Here is a 17,832-nt window from a genome sequence, read left to right as displayed (position 1 = left end):
ATATATTTCCAAATATCTAGATATTCCAGTAGCAACTTTGGCATCCTTGTCTGATAAGCACAAATTAAAGTCACGGGTTCAGTGAACAACTGCACATTTCTTTAAGCCAAGGGACTGATTGTTGATGCTTATGATGCTTGATAGATAGCAGGGATTTTAATGGGAAATAGAAGTGTTAAAGTTGAGCTATTGCATGGCATATAATTCCACAATTCTCTTCGAACAATCGTTACTTTGTGGCTTTTCTAGGTAGTGAGGATTGCACAGTTTATTGAATGCCTGAACCCAAATCTTGCTCTAAAAATTGTTGCAATTCTTGCAGAATGCTTTTGCTCACTGGTAGATATAAGTATATAGAGCAAAGCTATATTGCGAATTTATTTTCCTGCTGTTTAAAACAGATACATGGTAAGGAATTAAAACAAAATCCCCCACCATATTATTTACATCACAGTGTTGTTCTGGGGGGTTATTATATTTATCAGTTAAGTTTCAGGCTAAGCTTCTATGACAAAGAGCCAAGATAACAGTGGCTTAAATAAGATAGAAACTTCATTCTTCTATGGAACAATCTAAGTATGTACAGCACAGAGCTGATAAGATGGCGCCATGGGTTTTGAGGATCCGTGCTCCTTCTCTTTTGTTCCCTTGCCATCTCAGTGGTGTCACCCTGTCCATATGGTCCAAGATGGCTCATTGTCACATCAGCACTTCAGCTGACAGGAAGAAGGGGAGAAAGGGCAAATGGTGGGTGTACCCATTCTTTCTAAGAGTATATCACAGAAATTTCACACACCATGTTTGCTTACAGACCATTGGCCACACCTAGCTGGGAAAGGCTGGGAAATGTTATCTGTATTCTGGGAAGCCAAGTACTCAGCCAAATTTATTACTCTGTAAGAAGGGGGAAGGCATACTTACGCACAGGATGTAAGTAGCAGTCTCTGTCCCAGAGAAGGTGAAAGCATTTTATGAACTCTTAAATATTTTCCAGCATTCACAATTATTGCTGACAGGTGTGATTCTGAATAAGCTATTTTGGTGACATGGTTAAAATGGTTTGGTCACTTCTTCATTCATCCATTCACTCAGTAAAACAATTATTAACCTTTTCCGTGGTATCCAACTTATTTCCATGTCTCCTTCCTAATGCTCAGGAAGTGGTATAGTATTTAGGCACTCCAAAATATTATTAGTTAAACGAATGCACAACTGACCAGTGTTAAGGCCATTGAGCCATCAAAAATTGAATTCTGAAACTCACTGCCACAGCAGTGCCCCAGCCACTGCTGTAGTTGAAGTCTTTATCATCTCAGTTGATGGCATCTCAATTCCAACAGCTCTGGCCGACAACCTTGGAATCGTCCATGCCTCCTCTTTTCCTTTCATACCCACATGCATTCCATCAGCAAATCGTCTTACTTTGTCTTCAAAAATACATCGAGCTAGACCACTTTTTACTACCTCCGCTGCTACCACATGGCCCAAGACACCCTCATTGTTCCTCTGGAATATTATTAAAAGACTGATCTTCCAGTTTCTATTTTCTTGCCTTTTATCATGTCTTGTAATTTTTTTGTTTCAAGTCAGACATGATATATTGAGTAATAAGAACTGAGGTAAATAGGCTTTAATGGAAGGTTTTATTTTTTATATTAACCTGACTTGGTGTCAGACTGTATTTAATGTTTGCTATAGTCATAAGTGACAGAAGTGTCAAATTCCTCTGATGTCCAGTCTGTTGTCTTTGGGCTTCCTTAGGGACCCAGGGTTTGTTTTGCATCTCTTTCAGCCTTAATCCACTACTACTATACCAGAGCCCTGTTGCTGTGGTGGTAAGTTGTGGGGGAAGGAAAATGTTCTATTATCTTACTATTAAATCTCATCTTCTCTGGGCTGTGACCTTCACAAGTGTTTCTTAGCATTCCCTGTGTCCCACTTCAGTGGAGATAGGAAGGCTAGAGGGGGCTGCAGTGGGAGGAATATCCTTCCCCCACAACTCTGGGACAAGGCTTTGGTATGGTATTTCTCCTGGAGAATAGGCTTTTGGTATGGAGAATGTGCTGGCTATATCTCATAAGGTTTATTCTTCTTTTCTCCTCTGCCAAAGCCAGGAGAGCATATTCCTTGGCTTTTCTCAGTGAAAATCTGCTGGGGCCCCTGGACACAAAACCCAGAAAAGTGTGGGGGTCCCTTAAGAAGGCGGCCCCCAGGAATTACTCACTCTCAGTCTGTCCATATTCAGCCTCCAGCAACTACTCAAAATTACCAGTTCATTGTTCCTAACAGTTTCTGCCTCCAGCAGCTTCTGCTTGAGGTAAGTTTACTTCTGTGACTCTCGGGATTTGTGACTCTTCTGTGTCTCCAGACTTCGGGGTGGTGGTTGGCCCTGCCACCTCAGTTCACTCATGGTTTCAAGACAAGATTTTCCATTTATTTAGCTTTTTCTTGTTGTATGGGAATGATTACTTCCAAGCTCTTTAATGTTGAACCCCTCCTTCCATTTTTACATCCTTCCTGTCCACACTTAACCAGTACCCCTAGTGATCCTTTTGACACACAAGTCAGAGGATGGCATTCCAGTGCCCTCAGTCTTCCACTGGCTCCCCATTTCTCTCAAAGCATACAGTCACAGACAATACCCTATAATTCCCCAGCCTTTCCTTTCCTTGTTCCACTGCAGTTCTGGGGGCCCCTGTCATGTGCCTTCTGTCTTTGATGTGCCAGGTAAGCTCCTGCAGCAGAGATTTTGTCCTGGTCCTTGCTTTTTCCTGGATTGTGTTTCCCTGGATATTCTCACTGTAGTCTCCCTCACCTCTTTTAGGTCTCGAGTCAAAAGCTGTGTTATCAGTAAGGTGCTTTGTGCAAAATGGACTCCCCTGTTAAAAACCGCAGCTGCTACTCTGCTTCTGCCTTATCCAGCATTCCCCAATCCTCTTTCATGCTTTGTTTTTCTCATAGCACTTATCACCATTTGACATACTGTATTTTCTATATTTACGTGCTTATTGTCTGGATGCATTGTCAGCATATGCTAGAATGTATGATGCAAAGAAAGGATTTTTGCATTTTTAAAATAGCATACATGTAGCAATGAGGAAACTGGTAGAGTGAAGGCATTCGGTAATGGATACGTTGAATAACGAATGTTACAGTCATAGGCCTTCTCCTTAAGGAGTTCATAATCTCTTTAGAGATAGAATGTACATGCATGAAATAAGGCAAAAGTATGAAATATTATGCTGTTGGTCTACCAAGTACCGAGGAGTGCTTCATAATAATACGGGATAGAATTGGGAGTAGAGTTAGTTTCAGATACTGTGACTGCTGTCTGTGACATATGCTTGCATTTTGATACAAGATAAACTCTTTCAATCCAGGTTCCTTATTTTTTCTATTTATAACAAACTAATAATAATTCTGGCTACAGTTACTTCCTTAGCAATTATGAGACTGGCAATACTCTTTCTTAGGCAGATTTTTCTTAGTCTATTATGTTGTTCAAGCTTAGCAAAAGATTAGAAATTCTTTAAAGCCAGTCTTCTATAAGGTTTTCTGAGATTACAGATTGAGTTAGGTTCTTTCCTTCCTTTGAAAGCCTTTGCAAATTTTGGAGTACTTCAGTCTAACATGTACTTTAACAAAATGTGATTTAAGCCTTATGAAGCATTATGCATTAAAACTGCTGCCTTCAGTAATGGGTTCTGTCGACAGCTGCCAGTCATTAACTGATTGGATGCAAATGATGATGAGTAAAGCCTGTCAGTGATTGTGCTGCTAATTTATGGTTTAAATCTGGAGAGTGGAGAAATGACAGCTAACTTGGACTATGTAAACCATAAGTCCTGTTTCACTATGTGGTTGATAATGTCAGGAAAATACTAGACATAGTTGATTACTATAGTTTGCTGATTTCACAATGACTCTTTGCATTTTTGTGCTTAGAAAAGAAATTTTGTCTGTCTTAAAAAACAAGCTATGTTATATTTGAAAAAATTTTTTTCTGATTTAAACAACACATTTTATAATCTGTATTGATTAGTATATGCTTGAAGAAAGCATTTTTTAATTCATTACAAAGCAGATAAATCTGTGATCATCCTTCTTGTTGGATTCTGTCCTAATCTAAATCCCTATGTTTCTTTAGCTCTCTGTACAATTTGGCACCACTGTTCCCTGCTACTATGGCTTTCAGAGCACTACGCAATTTTGTCTTTCTCTCATTTCCCACGGCTCTCTTCTGTGGTTTTGCTTCTCTCTAAATCGATGCATACTTCAAGGCTTGTTCAAAACCTGCCTTTATTTTCCCTTCACTATAGTATCTAGAACATTGGTATATAGTAGAGGGTCAATAAATATGTCATTGAATTTCTAAGTTATGTTCCCAATGACCTCATATCTATGAGGAACTTTTTCACGTGAGTGATCTGCCAGCATCTCAAACTCATCACCTTTTTTCCCTAAAACCAACTACTTGCAGACTTCTTATTAATTGTGCTCATAGTCACAGACTTAATAAAGTTTCTATAGAGAAACAGATCAGTGAGCACATAAACATAAAAAAAAAGAATGATAGCCTATATGGCAGTATATCTGTTACGGTAAAAGGCATTTAAAGCTTTTTAAGTTATATAGATTAAAAATCCAATTAGTTCTGAGAATGGTTGATATATTAACTCTGTGTAAATTTGCTTTAAAGAACATGCAAGTATGATTTTTAATTGTTTGAAAGCAGTTTCTTAGTTAAGAAGAATTAAGCAGGGTTAATCTGAGGAAAATTTAACAAGCTAAAGTTTGTTTTCAATGCCTGTTTCTCACGTAAATATGTGAAGTGATAGAAATAAAAGATATATATAAACTAACACACATATTTGAAACTCTCAAGGTGATTACGCAAGTATTCTATATTCACTCCCCCACCTGGTGCAGATGACAAATATTACATGTTTAGATACAGAAAAACAGACAAAATTGTTGTTTCATTTCTGTAATGTTTGGCCGTTTTTCTTCCTTTCTGGAATAGTGTAAAAACGATAATTCTATTTCAATTTCACATGGCTTCAAATTTCAAGAAACAAGTATGGTGGAAGAGTATTATTTTATTAAGGAAGCAACTCAAAGTGTAAGTGAAATCTCAACCTGTAAGCCATGCAAAATTGACAAATTCATTGTGGATTTTATGGTCTAAACTTTTACTCACCTCTAATTGCGTTTCTCTTTGACTTTGGTGAGCTGTACTTAACCAGCTAGCTTTGAAATTGTGTAATAAATTCTATTATATTTCTTCAATAATTTGCCATGGTACTTCTAAGATAAGATGAGAATTTTTCAAGAGACTGAGATTTTTTTTTTAGAAAACATAAAATTGACCAGTTAAGACAGGAAGGGAAAAATACTGTAAGATTTTGTTAAGATTTGCTGTCCTGAGTTAAAAAAGCTATAAAACACAGATTTTCATTTTTAATAGAAAGACGTGGTGGGAGAAAACTAGCTTAAAGCATCGGTAAGGGCTGGTTGAGAGAAGGAAATTAAATCAGGCTTCTATATGGTAAATAAGTTGTGTTTTGTCTTCTCAGTCCATCTCTTCTCTATTGAATAGAAAAGGGAAATATAAAATAATGGAGCAGTTAAGAAAAAATGAAAATGTTTCGTTGGCTGAACTAGATTAAAATATCTTAAAAAAGCAAATTTGCTGAATTGTTAAGGACCTTTTAAAATACTTGATTCTTGAAGAAAGCAAATATGGTCATTTTTCAGTTGGGATGGAGCAGTTGTGGAAGTTCAAATGCGTATGGTTTCCCTGATTTAGGAATGAAATGGCTCATACATTTTTTATTCCTGTTGTCCCAGCCCTAATGACTGCAAGTACAGTTTTGGGTGTGGGGGATAGGGGGTGGGGGATGGGTAGGAAATACTAGACTGCAACAGACTCCATGCAGATGGTCCTATGGTGTTTTATAGATGAAGCAGGTGACCTACTGCTGAGTCTAAGTCATTGAGCTTCTCCAGCAAAACTTTTAGGATCTTTATGGGCATTCAAAAACCTTTAAACCTGAAATTAGTGTTGTCTTTGATTATACTTATTGAGGTTTATATTGCAAAGGAATTGAGACTAGCATATGATTAAAATAAGAATGAAGTTAAATTTTTCTGATTTTATTATTTTGTGTTTCTTAGTGCTCTAACATTTCTTTGCTTTTATTAAGTGCATGTGAAATATATCATTCATAGAAAAATATGTAGGTTTGCACACACATCATTGTATAGTTTAAAGAATACTACTAAAATTGCCATTTCACAGCTTAAGAGTATTACCAGTAACTTTGAAGATTTCTCTCTATACCTCTCCTTATTTCAGTTTTGTTTCTCTTTCAGTTCATTTATTTTCTTTTCATTATCTTAGATGTGCTAGATCCTCTATCACAGTATTAAACAGAGACGATGACAGCAGGTTTTTTGGTTTCTTATTCTTGTTTGAAAATGTTTGATATTTCACCATTATGTGCATTGTATAGTTTTTGTGTGTGGGGGGGGTAACTTTTATCAGTAGAGTTGTCTTATTTCTAGCTGAAGATTTTTCTATGAACTAATATTGATGATGATACTCAGTCTGTTACTTTGAATTATATTAATAGATTTTCTAATACTAAGCCTATTTTGAACTCCTGGAATAAACTCAGGAATTGGTTATAATGTATTATCATTTCTATATTCCTTTAAAGTTGTGTTTCACCTGTGTACCTTAATGATTGGCAGTTCCTCTCTTCTGGTATCATATTCTAGTTTTAAAATCAATTGACCTTAATTTTATAGAATCAGTTTGGGAGCATTAGCTCTTTTTGTTCCCTGGAAGATTTTGTATAAAATTAGAATTATCATTTTCTTTTATAGTAGGTAGAATTTACCTGTAAAACAAGCTGGGCTTAATCAAGTTTTATTTTTGGATTTTTTTTTATATTGATTTTTTTTTTATATACTTTTGGAAATAATCAGATTTACTTGTTTGGTTTTAGCAGCTTTTTTTTTTTTTTTCTTCTGGATTTTGTTCAATTTAACTAGGGTTTCAAAGCTATCCATAATATTCTTGTCATATCTTTTTTGAAGTATCTGCTACAACTGTAGTTTTAAAACTTATTTTTACTTTGGGTAACATGCGTAGTATTGTCTCAAAGTTTGTGTGAAGGTACATTAAATGTATAAAATTCCAGGGAATTTTTTTTTCAGGGGGCAAGAGTTTATATGGCTTTTTCAATCTGACCCCCCTACATTGAAGCCTAATGAAGCCCAATCCCTGGTTTATCATAGTTTGACAGATAAATGCAAGTGAATGCTATCTTCAAAGCTTGTTTACCTTTCTGGATTCCTGCTTTCATGCAGTCTCTGGACTTTAGGATTGCCCTTACTTTTCTATCAATTAATACATTCATTCAAAATGTTTTTATTTTTTATCTAGCGTTTTAATGGATTCTGTATAAGGAAGGATTTTCTGGACATTGAGTTTCATCACACTACCAGAAAAAGCAACCTAAGAAATATCTCGAGATCTGGCCTCTGTTAAGGAATGATTAGCTATGTTAGAAGTTATAATGGAGAATAGAGTTTTATTTGTTTAAGATTATAGCTGCCGTTTTTGAAATTTTTAATTCTCTTTCAGCAAAAGAAAAGTAAGCTGTTAATGTAAGCTAAAAAGTATGTAAGAGCACTATCGTGTGTAAAGTCAAATTACCGATGTTGACCCTTATAAAGGCCAGAAGGGTAAACATGTTCATTTCTTGCTGAAATATACTTAGTGATAATGTCACAGAGCAAGTTTTTGAGTAGTCAAACACAACATGTTTTTAGTTTTAACCTTATGCACATGTTCCTGTTACTGGATTTAAAAGAAAATTCCAGATACGTCTTAAGGCATTATGGGAAAATCTGAGATGTACAAACGATATAATTATTGAAAAAGGGTTGGATGTAGAGGAATGTTTATGTATAACTTTATGAGAAGGTGACTGAAAGAAATTGTGAGCCGTATTTTTATTTTTATGCCTCTGGGTGTTAAATTAGAAATCTCATTTTTAGCTTTGATTATTAGTGCTAAATTTACTTGTAATTTTTAAAATATGAACATTACCATCCGAGAGGATCTGGCAGGGATATACATATTATGTGCTTACTAAAAATGAAATAATGATCAAATATTTTAAAGGTTTTTATTTTTTTAAATCATAATACTGTTTTCCAAATAAGAAACCATACTCAGATTTTATTAAATAAGAAAGAGAAACAGATTTAAAAAAAAAATCTTTCTGAGGGCAGAATTATATTAAAAGCTTTATTGTGTCTTGTATTTAAGGATTCTAATTCCCAATACGGTATAATAGCTGCCACTGTGAACATTCATTCAGTCATCTTAAACAACATAATTGAGTTCCTTTGTGCAAAACACCGTAGGGTATTATATTATAATATCAACATTAATATCTTCTTCGGAAGCATTCTAGGCATACATTTTAATTAGGAAAAATTTCTCTCTGGATATTTTAAGCAGAGAAAGAAGGACCTGGGTTAAATATGCAGCACATCAGCTGAGAGTCAAGTTTTGATAGGAACAGACAACTGAGGTATCAACACACAACATTCTCTTAAGTTGCTTGGAATGGGAGAGGAAACTTATAGTCATAATGTTTGAGGCTCTGTGTATTGTAATTTGGAGTTTGTATAAAAAATGTGCTAAGATTTTTTTCTGCTCTTCTTCCCTTCTCCTTCCTTGGGATAAGAGAGTAAATTTCTCAAACTTGTATATCATGAGATCACCAGTAAAGACCACAAGGTCCAATATATTTTAAGGTATTTTGTTTTACTTTATTGATTCAGTCTCTTTGAGCTTTGCCAGTAAGCGTTTGTGGTTTGTGATACTGGTTCTGAATACTTCATATCTCTCCCTCCTCTGTTTCTTGAGTAATCTGAATGTTTTCCAAGGATGGCTTCAGGTCATGTTCACTCTAGTGGTTAAGAATTAATGGTATTGTCCATATTCATGGAAGTCTTAAAAATAATTTTAAAGTAGAAATGAGATCCAGAGCTTGTGTAATGAAAACATTAGCATATTCATTATTGATATTATACAAAACCATGTATTCTGCATTTTCCATATCTCTAATCACAATGATATATTTAAAATTACGTTTGCTCTTTAAATTCTGTTTGGAAGCAGCAATACAGGATTTAAAAATCTTTTTCGCTGTTACACTTTAGGACAGTGATTTTGAGATACTTTGTGAGGTAAGTTGATAGATACAGTCCCTGAAGTCCTTGTAAGAGACTATATGACTTCTCTCTCTGGTACAGTTCTAGAAGCTGTGGGGTGCTTTGGTCATAGGACTGTCATGCTTTGATTGTAGCTGGTGCTGCTTCTCAGCTCATTCTCAAATTGAGCCTGGAGTAGATATTTACTTTGGGGGTTTTAAGTTAAAGTCTTTAAGTCTATATCCTAATCCCAATTTTGATTATTTCACGGAAAATATGGCTTCTTTGTGGGTTTTAATCATCCTGACATGTATATAGTCTGAATGTTGATATTGTTTAGAACTCATAAATAGAATATAGGAATTTATATCTCTAAGGCCACACATCTAGTCATAATTTGTAGCTCATAATATCATTAATCACTTAGTAGAATTGCAGATGTGTTTGGTGCAAAAAGATCCTTTAATGACCTTTGGGAACTCCCTGTTTGGATCCAATCTAATTAAGAATGGAGATGCAGGAGAGTGAGCCAGCCGTTCTCTTTTCTATACTGCTCAACTGATGCAACGATATCATTTTAATATTGACTCTTCTGATTTTGACATATTTTCTGATTTTTCCCATTTACCCTCCCGTTGCCCTGTATGTGCTATGTAGCTATGTGCTAGCTTCCTTTTGTTGCTTGGAAGTATAACTTTCTGAGTTGTATGTTTAAGACTGTTAAATGAGTGACAACATTCTTAGTTTTAGTATTATATTTTTCAATTCATGTAAAAATGTCTCATACTGAAGTATTCGCTGCATAGTTTTTTAAGAATTCTTATTTATTTGTCCTGTACTGGCAAAGAAGGCAAAGCAGATGAACTTCCCCTTTTTTCTGTTAATGTCCAGAATAACAGAAGAAAATGCTTTAAAATGATAGCTGCCCACGATATGTGCATATAGCAAAAGTAATTGATATTTAATTTTAGAAATCTTGTAGGATGGAATAGTTATAAACAAATTAAGTGTTCTTTTCATTTGCATGTATAAATATTTTTCCACTCACAGAAATATTCTTGTAACTTATATTACTATTAGTCATTTCATCTTTTTAAAAAATCTCCTTTTCTCTGGCATTAACTCTACTTTTGCCCTGTTCAACACTAGCTGCTGATTGTTCAGAGTGACTGCCAAAAATTAACATGTAGAAGTTAACATAAGGTACAGCATCCTGATATACTATATTTGAGATGTTCTGTATTTGTATCATAGGAACAGATTTTTTAATCAATTAAAATTCAATCTGTAGAGTTTTTATTTTAAATTTTAAAATTGGCTTCTTCAGTATTTAATATTGCTTTGAGTTGTGCTTTTGTTGGCGCAGATGTGGCTGGCAATGAAATTCTCCATAGCATGTGCATAGATACTGAATAAGAGGAGGGAGGTGTACTGTAAAAGTGTATATCTAATTGGTTGTCTTTTGTGTATAATCATTAATGAAATATATGTTTTCCATAAAAATGTACATTTTAAAGAGTTACACATGTATTGTCTTATTTAACCTTCTCAGTGATCCTGGAGTTTAGTTTAGACAAGCATCATTGCAACCATTTTACAGGTGAGAAACTAAGAAAGGTAGGATGTTTAAAGAGAAACAGCATTGATAAGGAGCCTAAACTTTGCAGTAAGGCAGATGTGGGTACTGGTCCTAATGCAGGCCATTAATAGCTGTTATCATTTTCCTCATAGTGTTATCACAACCTCTCTGAGCCTCAAGTTGCTCATCTGTATAATGAATATAGTAATACCATCTAGTGGGACATATCTAGCTCAGGGTTTGGATTGGACCTCATTATATAATCACTAAGTTATTGCTTTTACTGTTGCTACATTAAGTAATTCACTTAAGTCTACTCAGATCTAATTGATAACAGGACTAGTACTAAAACTTTGGTTTTGTTTTTGTTTTTCTGGGGTTTTTTTTTTTTTTTTACTTTTTTTTTTCTTACTTTTTTTTTTTTTTAAATATGACCGGTAAGGGGATCTTAACCCTTAACTTGGTGGTATCAGCACCACGCTCTCCCAAGTGAGCCATGGGCTGGCCCTAAAACTTAGGTTTTGAATGTTTTGTTTTATGTCTCTATATCAAAGTTCCTTTAGTGGCACATAGTAGGAAACTAAACTGGGACCATTAGGTGGCAGGGACCCACCCAAATGGTGGCAGGATCCACTGTCAGAAAAGTAGACAGTGAAACTGGATTGTAGGAGAACACAGGGAATTTAGGGGGAAAATGGATTCTCTTTGTTTCCCCTGGAGTCATTTAGAAATCATAATATAGTTGTCCAAGAACTCTTGTCCTCGCCAAGGGATCTTCATCTTTCAGACCTGAGAAATTCAGATGAACCAGGGTATTGTAGAAGGAAGCCATAAAGGCTTATTGAGACAATTCTATTCCTGATGTGAATTCAGAAGCAATTAAAATATTCTTTCGAAGTTAGCATCAGTCTAAAGATACTGGTTGGATGACTTCATGAGCACTGAGGTCAGCCACATGTGAGGAATTTCTAAAAGGCCTCTTCTGAATTGGTATAGTTATTATATAAATAGGGTCAGTATTTGTCATTCCCATGTATATATTCACCAAATGTTTTGTTAACTGCTTTCAACTGTGATTGGCAAAAAAGGGTTTCTTGGTATGATCTGAGCAGAGTCTCAGGGCTTGGTGCCCCAAATTCTTCTCCTTGGCTAGTCATTATATTTGCAAATGCAATTATATTAACTGTCTAAATGTATAGTACTTTGCACAGAGAACATTGCTGTTAGGGACACAGAGCAGTTAAGTTTTGATGGAGAAGTCATGGGAAAAATTCTGTATAGATGAGAAATTAATTAGCAAATGAATCCCAGCATCAAGTACCATGAGTGGTTCAGGCAGCAGACCAGGGCTAGGGATGTGGGGATGGTCATAGTCAAAGTTGGGAATGTGGTAGGGATTACAGATGGTAAAATATTGAGGAACAGCTCTAGGTATATTCAAACTAAAACAAACAAAGGCACTGGATTGTAGATGTGGATGTTACAATATGTACATAGATGTTATAGTGACTAACAGTATTGTCCAGACTAACATTGTTAATGTATTACTGAGATACAAAATTTTTTCTTTTCATTTTTAATATATTTTTTCTTATGAGGACTAAAATTAGTTTCAGGTACATCTGAAATAACTAAAAATAGGGAAACAAGAAAGAAGTTCATATTATAAAATTCTTGTAAGTAGAATTACATATAAGTATACAGAATATGTATTCTGATATCACATGAATCACGATCTTTAAATCATATCCACTTTTCTTTCACCTAATATTTTAACTAGACCTGTTTTATTTACATTCTTAACAGTATATTCTTTTTCTGTGATAATTCAAAGTATAATTACTTTAGGAAAAATAAATTCCTGTATAAAGGCTCTTATTTCCCTGGAGTTGTTATGAAGTGACTATCATACAAGTAGTAAAAAGTCCAGGCTGCAAATGGTTAGACAAAGTGAGTGAAAGCATTCTGGTTAAAATCTTCAGTTTCATGTTGTTAAGTGGCTCTTTTTCCCCTCCTATGCTTTAGTTTTTCCTTTTTTCTCCTCTTTTTCCCTTTCCTCCTCTCTCCATTGAGATTACAAAGTTTAACATTATTAACTTTTATATCTAAAAATGATATTTACTTGTAGCTTTTGTAATACTATTTATGGAACACTTCCAAAGCCCAAGTGTTCCATAGTGGTTAAAAGCAAGGGCTTTCAAACCAGACAGACACAACTTTTACCTTTTTTATCTTTGAATATCAGCTTACTCCTCTGAGGCATAGCTTCCTCATGTGGTACTAACTGGGTGATAATATAATCTCATTCGTTATGAAGATTAAGAAAGATCATATGTACACAAAATTTGGACTATAATTGGCCTTAAATCTGACTAAAAACAGTTATCAGATGTGTTAGGCACTGATATATAAAGCATAAATTATTTTCTTTTGCTGCAGGTCTGGCACAGGTAACTGGTAAGATTTTGATTTTTACCTCTTTAGGAATAGCATTCTTATTTCCAGCAATTTAAGTCAAAATTGGAGGAAGCAAAACTTAGGATTTGTCCCCTTATTCAATGCAGTTAAATGCTTCAATTTTGACAGATCTTTACACAGAACTCAAGATTTTGATACAGAGTCTAAAGACATGTATTAAAGCTCTGCAGTAAAAATAAATTATAGCAGAAAGCAAGAGTCACTGAGAGTCCCTAACAATTTTAGTGGCTGTATTCAGTGTACTAGTGAAATGAAAATGCTGATACAATAACCCAAAGAGGTGTGATTACTTATGTAGACCTGAATGTTAAGTAGCTAAAAATTACATATTAATATTAAGAGATTCATTTGTTTTTTTAGCTAATTCTTCAAAGAGCAGTATATGCCGAATCATGAGACAAGTATTTTAACTTTTAAAGTCATGAGTATTTATAATTTCCTCAAATTGTTAATATAAAGTAAAAAATCCTTGAAGAAATAGCTTGAATCTCCCTGCATTGATTTTATGAAATATATCAGAGACATGAAATTGCAGTTGTTATTTTAGAGTAAGTTTGAATTTACCCTAAAAACGTAGAACTAGCAGGTATTTGAATGAAGACTTTGAATAAATTTTGGAGTTACTTATTGCTGCAGATCACTTGAGCATTTCCAGAGTGACGTGATTTTTGACTTTCTTTTTAGAACAACTTTAGCAGGATGGGAATATTTTATTATTTTTCTGCCTTTCAAAGAACGTGAAATAAACTATGGCAGATTGTGGACTAAGTACAAGAGAAGCTTTCATTGTGAATTAAGGTCAAGTTTCTTAGCAAGTGTATACCTGTTAGATGTAGTTGAATATCAATGTGAAGAGCCCTTGAGATATGAGTTATTCCTACTTCTTTACTTTCTGTTTTAGAACAGAAGAGTCTTTTTCACTTTGAAAATAAAATACACAGATCATATTTTCTAGGGCTTATCCAGTGATATCTAGAAGCATCTATTTGCTTTCCCTTAATATAATCATCACATATGCTTGGTCTTAGGAAATAGTCATGTGCTTACTAAACCGTGCTTACTAAATCTCTGTCATATGCAAAACATCTTCAGCGCACTGAGATCTTGATAAATGTGCCTACTGGCGTGTTTGAGCAACAAACCATTTATTTATACAAGTAGGTGTGTTCTATTCTCAATGTATTAACAGGAAAATGTGACATTTTAAAATCATATTCCCAAAGAAATGTAAAACAATATATTGTTTGGCATTGATTTTTCTCTGGTTTGGAAAATATATTACGAAATATGCGTCCCAGATAGCTTAATTTTGTTGTAGCTGGGTTTTGTGTTTGTGTTTGTTTGCCCCAGCCATTCTGAGGGGATGACTCTTTTGGATAATTGATTTTTTTTTCATACAGTACTTCAGTTTCTAAATTAAATATATAAAAGAAATTGAGTACTTTGATACATTATTCTACTTTGTTTTCAAACTCAATATTGAGAGGGTGAGATAGTCTTACCCTCTAACTACATTTAGATGCTTGGGAACAAGTCTGGATCACCCTGTCATTAACTCTGCTACTTAGGAAGCTGACCCTCAGTTTTCTCATCAGCAAAATGGGGATAGTAATAGACCTCAAAAGTCTTTATTACATTAAAGAAGTTTGGGACACTGTCAATCATATAGTAAGCTGTAAGTAACTGTAAGTAGTATCAGTACTTTAAAAAAAATTTTGTTTATTTCTTCTCACTCTCTTCTCCCTTTTTCTTTTCCTCTTCTTTTTTATGCCACTTAGGCTGTCATAGTGCTGCAAGGCAGGGCCATGAGACAAGGCAGTAGTTCCCCCAAATTAGAGCAATTTCTTATAGAACTTACTTTGTGTAACAGCCATAATAAAATGAGTACTCAATATTTGGAAACTCTATTGGGAAATACTTCTAAAAATTACATGGAGACTTTAAAATAAACTAATTACAATATTTGAACTTCAAATAAATGCTTTATTATATTACCTCCAAAGTTTAAAGTGTGGATTGGATTCATCTGTACACATTCTCTCTTAAAATATAGACTTTTAAACGTGGATAGCTGTTATTTAGGCTTCGTGACAATTCCTTGGGAGAACTTTGAAGATATTATTCCAATAAAATCATAATTTAAAAAGTCATCACTTTTATTACATCAATAACATGTATGGTCTTAAAATGTAAAAAAAAAAATGTAAATTACATTAAATATTAATGAAAATACAAGATCTTCAATTTCAAAGTGAAAATTTGAAGATAATCCCAGACATCTGTTTTGAATTATCTTACTACAAGGAAAAGTTTAGTGAATGTTAGAACTCTTTATTGTTTAAGTAGGATGTAGGATATAGCATAATCCCGTTTCTGTTTTAAAAGCTGGAGTGTGACCTTAATTTTTTTTTCTCCTTTTCATTTCCTCCCCTCCTTTCTCCTCCCTTCCCTTCCCTTTCTCTCTCCTTTCTTCCTCGACCCCAGTTATGGAGCATTATATTAATTATATTCCTTGGTTCATGGACAGTTTCAGGTTGATCCCTGCAAGTTTTCTCTTTTACTTGTGTATTCCCTGTTTATCTCTATTCTTAACTTCATTTTTCCTTTGCAGCATAGGCAACTGCTCTGATGTGTTTGATTTGTATCCTTAGATTTACAATATACCCTTGTAAAATATGTAATGACATTTTGGGTGTGAATCAATTTTTAATATTTATAATTATCACAACAGTGCATTCAGTTTTTTGATTCATTATAGGCTTTTGTGATCCATTCATGTTACAATATTTACATAGTGTTTGCTGGCACTGCTATATAGTAGTTTATGAAGTGTATGTCCCACATTGTGCTGTCATGATGGACACATTGATGACCTCCACAACCAACATTAAGACACTTGTATTAAAACTCTCTTACATGTTTTCTTAGGTGAGAATTTCTCTGAGTAGGAATGCTGGACAGGGCAATCAGTTACATTTGCTAATTTGACTGAGAACTAACTATAAGACAGCATCACAGAATGGCTGCCCAGGTGGAATGTACTGGTTCCTTCCCCCACATCCCCACCAATACTTGGCTTTATTTACTTTTTAGTTTTTGCCAATCTAGGTATAAAAACTACCTTATTGGTGTGATTTGAATTTTTCTGGGTTACTAAGAAATGAGTATTAGTTTAAATGCTTGGCATCTGTTTTGATTACCCTTTTGGAAGATTCTTATTCATGTCCTTTGCCCATTATTTTTCCCCATTGGATTTCATATCTTTTTCTTGTTTTGTAGGAGTTGCTTTTATCTTCCCAGTATAGTCCCTTCCCTGTTTAGATGTCTGAAATATCTTCTCCTAGTGGAAGTCCTTCATTTTGAGGCACTCAAATCCATCAGTTTTTTACCTTTTGAGTTATATTTGGGTATTTTTTAAAAAGTCATTTTCCATTCTACAGAGATATTTTCCTAGGTATTCTTCTGTTAGCTTTACCTTTTCATATTTAACTTTTTAAACCATCTGGAGTTTACCTTTGTGTTTGAATATTAAAAAAATCCATTTTCATTTTTCTCACATACTATGTTTAAAATACATTTTTTTGAATTCCTTAATAAATTATGGTAAAATATTGATTTGTATTATATAGAATTGATTATTTTAAGACACTTGACATCTTTGTAATGTTAAAGTGTTCATGAATGAGCCTTGGAATATTCTCCCATTGCTTACAGGTTTTGGTTTATATACTTTCAAGCAGTCAGACCAGTTAGATTTAAGAATTGGCATGATGTAAAAACGTTGACTTGCTTAACATGATCAAACTTTTATTTTCTTATTTATATATATTTTTATCTATTATGCATATTTTTAGGGTATGAAGCTGACCATCACCACCTGTGCCCAAGACGTGGTGATCAGATCAGTATTATTGGCGTGCCCCTTACTATAAATTACAATTATTCCCTGTTTCCCCCACCCAATTACTCCCTGACCTCCCTCCTCATCCCCCACTTCAACCCTGGCAACTGTAGGTATGCTCTCTCCCTCTGCAAGTCCAACGTACCACTGTGGTCTTTTCTTCCTTTCTCGGGTCCCACTTATGAGTGAGGACATGTGGTATTTGTCCCTCTGTACCTGGCTTATTTCACTTAACATAGTTTTCTCCAAGCTCATCATTTTGATGCAAGTGGCAGAATTTCATTCCTTTGTATGGCTTAGTAGTATTCCATAGTGTTTATATACCACATTTTCCTTATCCAGTTATCTATCAATGGACAGTTAGGTTGGTTCCATATCTTGACTATTGTAAATAGAGCTGCAATGAATTTGGGAGTGCAGGTATCCCTTTGACATGATGATTTCCATTCCTTTGGGTATATACCTGGAAGTGGGATTGCTGGATCATGTGGCAGATCTATCTGTAGTTTGAGAAACAAGTAACAACAACAAAAATAAATAAATGGGATTATATCAAACTAAAAAGCTTCTGCACAGCAAAGGAAACATTCAGTGAAACGACATCCTACAGAATGGGAGAAAATATTTGCAAACAATA

General features: G+C 34.5%; 1 protein-coding gene across 1 annotated transcript in view; it reads left to right on the top strand.

Annotated features, from left to right (window-relative positions):
• The window catches only part of TMTC2 (transmembrane O-mannosyltransferase targeting cadherins 2), a 380,397-nt gene that overhangs the window by 192,029 nt on the left and 170,536 nt on the right, over nt 1-17,832 (top strand). The window lies entirely within an intron of this gene.

Source organism: Cynocephalus volans, chromosome 12 (genome assembly GCF_027409185.1).
Source record: "Cynocephalus volans isolate mCynVol1 chromosome 12, mCynVol1.pri, whole genome shotgun sequence".
Taxonomy (NCBI): Eukaryota; Metazoa; Chordata; class Mammalia; order Dermoptera; family Cynocephalidae; genus Cynocephalus; species Cynocephalus volans.
Note: the sequence above shows the minus strand (reverse complement) of the source record. Positions and strands in the feature narration are given on the sequence as shown.